The following is a 3,606-nucleotide window of genomic DNA, read 5'->3' as shown; positions in this document are numbered from 1 at the left end:
AAAAATTTATTCAAAATTTTTAAGAATGAATTCTAGTGTTTCATGAAGCATGTGAAGCCTGGCTGGCTGTAAAGCCATGTCTAAATTCATTTGGACTGAGGCTTGCAATTTGTTATCAAGAGCAACTTAGTTGTTGCTCATCCACCTGCTGCTGATCCATGATCACCTGCTGAAGCTTGGCTGGCCATTGGCCATGTCTAGTGTTTTGGACTGGAGCTTTCTTTAAAAGCTTGGCTGGCTAGTGAGCCATGTCTAATTCCTGGACTGAAGCTTTAGACTAATATGGCAAGATTCCTGGAATTCATATTAAAAATTTTGGAATCCTTATTTCTCCTTTTAATTTTCGAAAATTATAAATAAAAATCCAAAAAAAATTAGAAAATCATAAAAATCAAAAATATTTTTCTGTTTCTTGTTTGAGTCTTGAGTCATGTTATAAGTTAGTGTCAATTGCATATGCATCTTGCATTTTTTCGAAAATATCATGCATTCATAGTGTTCTTCATGATCTTCAAGTTGTTCTTGGTAAGTCTTCTTGTTTGATCTTGATGATTTTTTGTTTTGTGTCTTTTCATGTTTATCATATGCATTCTTGAATTCTTAGTGTCTCGGCATTAAAGAATTCTAAGTTTGGTGTCTTGCATGTTTTCTTTGCATTAAAAATTTTTCAAAAATATGTTCTTGATGTTCATCATGACATTCAAAGTGTTCTTGGTGTTCATCTTGACATTCATAGCATTCTTGCATGCATTCATTGTTTTGATCTAAAAATTTCATGCATTGCATCTTTTTAGTGTTTTTCTCTTGCATCATAAAAACTCAAAAATCAAAAAAATATCTTTCCCTTTTTCTCTCATCAAATTTGAAAATTTGAGTTGACTTTTTCAAAAATTTTTAAAATCAAGTTGTTTCTCATGAGTCAAATCAAATTTTCAATTTGAAAATCTTATCTTTTTCAAAATCTTTTTCAAAAATCAAATCCTTTTCAAAATTATTAGTTATTTTCGAAAAATTCAAAAAAATATTTTTCAAAAATCTTTTTCTTATTTTTGTATCAAATTTTCGAAAATAACAATAGCAATTAATGTTTTGATTCAAAAATTTCAAGTTTGTTACTTGCTTGTTAAGAAAGATTCAAACTTTAAGTTCTAGAATCATATCTTGTGATTTCTTGTGAATCAAGTCATTAATTGTGATTTTAAAAATTCAAATCTTTTTCAAAAACTAATTTCTATCATATCTATTCAAAAATATCTTCTTATCTTATCTTTTTCAAAAATATCTTTTCAAAATATCTTCTCTAACCTCCTAACTTCTTATCTTTTCAAAATTTGTTTCAACTAACTAACTAACTTTTTGTTTGTTTCTTAACTTTTTCAAAACCACCTAACTAACTCTCTCTCTCTAATTTTCGAAAATATCTTCCCCCTTTTTCAAAATTTCTTTTTAATTAACTAATTATTTTTATTTTTATTTTTGATTTCAAAAATTTTCGAAAATTTCTAACATTTTTCAAAAAAACCATTTTTCAAAAATCACTAACTCTTTTTCAAAATAATTTTCGAAAATTATCTCTCCCCCATCTCATTCTATTTATTCATTCATATCCTAACATCTCATCTCACCTCTCTTCCATCCTCACAGTTGTGTTTTTTCCATTATATTACATTCTTTGTCTCCCCCTCTTCTTCCACTCACACAGGGATCCCTATACTGTGGTATAAAGGATCTCCATTATTATTATTATTTTTCTGTGCCTTCTTCTTTGTCATATGAGCAGGAGCAAAGATAAGAGCATTCTTGTGGAAGCAGATCCAGAACCTGAAAGGACTCTGAAGAGAAAATTAAGAGAAGCTAAAATACAACAATCCAGAGATAACCTTTCAGAAATTTTCGAACAGGCAGAGGAGATGGCAGCCGAAAATAATAATAATGTAAGGAAGATGCTTGGTGACTTTACTGCACCTAATTCCAATTTACATGGAAGAAGCATCTCCATTCCTGCCATTAGAGCAAACAACTTTGAGCTGAAACCTCAATTAGTTTCTCTGATGCAGCAGAACTGCAAGTTTCATGGACTTCCATCTGAAGATCCTTTTCAGTTCTTAACTGAATTCTTGCAGATATGTGATACTGTTAAGACTAATGGAGTAGATCCTGAAGTCTACAGGCTCATGCTTTTCCCTTTTGCTGTAAGAGACAGAGCTAGATTATGGTTGGATTCTCAACCTAAAGACAGCCTGAACTCTTGGGATAAGCTGGTCACGGCTTTCTTAGCCAAGTACTTTCCTCCTCAAAAGCTGAGCAAGCTTAGAGCTGATGTTCAAACCTTCAGACAGAAAGAAGGTGAATCCCTCTATGAAGCTTGGGAAAGATACAAACAGTTGACCAAAAAGTGTCCTTCTGACATGCTTTCAGAATGGACCATCTTGGATATATTCTATGATGGTTTATCTGAGCTATCAAAGATGTCACTGGACACTTCTGCAGGTGGATCCATTCACCTAAAGAAAATGCCTGCAGAAGCTCAAGAACTCATTGACATGGTTGCTAATAACCAGTTCATGTACACTTCCGAAAGGAATCCTGTGAGTAATGGGACGCCTATGAAGAAGGGAGTTCTTGAAGTTGATACTCTGAATGCCATATTGGCTCAGAACAAAATATTGACTCAGCAAGTCAATATGATCTCTCAGAGTCTGCATGGAATGCAAGCTGCATCCAACAGTACTCAAGAGGCATCTTCTGAAGAAGAAGCCTATGATCCTGAGAACCCTGCAATAGCAGAGGTAAATTACTTAGGTGAACCTTATGGAAACACCTATAACTCAACATGGAGAAATCATCCAAATTTCTCATGGAAGGATCAAAAGCCTCAACAAGGCTTTAATAATGGTGGAAGAAACAGGTTTAGCAATAGCAAGCCTTTTCCATCATCAACTCAGCAACAGATAGAGAACTCTGACCAAAATGCTTCCAATTTAGCAAATCTAGTCTCTGATCTATCTAAAACCACTGTAAGTTTCATGAATGAAACAAGGTCTTCCATTAGAAATCTGGAAGTACAAGTGGGCCAGCTGAGTAAAAGGATCACAGAAATCCCTCCTAGTACTCTCCCAAGCAATACAGAAGAGAACCCAAAAGGAGAGTGCAAGGCCATTGACATAAGCGCCATGGCCGAACCTGTGAGGAGAGGAGAAGACGTGAATCCCAAGGAGGAAGACCTCCTGGGACGTCCAGTGGTCAATAAGGAGCTTCCCTCTGAGGAACCAAAGGAATCTGAGACTCATCTAGAGACCATAGAGATTCCATTGAACCTCCTTATGCCCTTCATGAGCTCTGATGAGTATTCCTCTTCTGAAGAGAATGAGGATGTTACTGAAGAGAAAACTGCCAAGTTTCTTGGTGCAATCATGAAGCTGAATGCCAAATTGTTTGGCATTGATACTTGGGAAGTTGAACCTCCCTTGTTCATCAATGAACTAAGTGATCTGGATCAACTGACATTGCCTCAGAAGAGACAGGATCCTGGAAAGTTCATAATACCCTGCACCATAGGCACCATGATCTTTAAAGCTCTGTGTGACCTTGGTTCAGGGATAAACC

General features: G+C 35.1%; 1 non-coding gene across 1 annotated transcript; it reads right to left on the bottom strand.

Annotated features, from left to right (window-relative positions):
* Positions 1–2,306: 2,306 nt before the first annotated feature.
* LOC112787371 (small nucleolar RNA R71) lies at positions 2,307–2,414 on the bottom strand. The gene has a single exon (XR_003194789.1). It is a non-coding gene; the product is annotated as a small nucleolar RNA R71 (small nucleolar RNA).
* Between the last annotated feature and the right edge of the window lie 1,192 nt (positions 2,415–3,606).

Source organism: Arachis hypogaea, chromosome 20 (assembly GCF_003086295.3).
Source record: "Arachis hypogaea cultivar Tifrunner chromosome 20, arahy.Tifrunner.gnm2.J5K5, whole genome shotgun sequence".
Lineage (NCBI taxonomy): Eukaryota > Viridiplantae > Streptophyta > Magnoliopsida > Fabales > Fabaceae > Arachis > Arachis hypogaea.
This window is presented reverse-complemented; position numbering and strand designations above follow the sequence as displayed.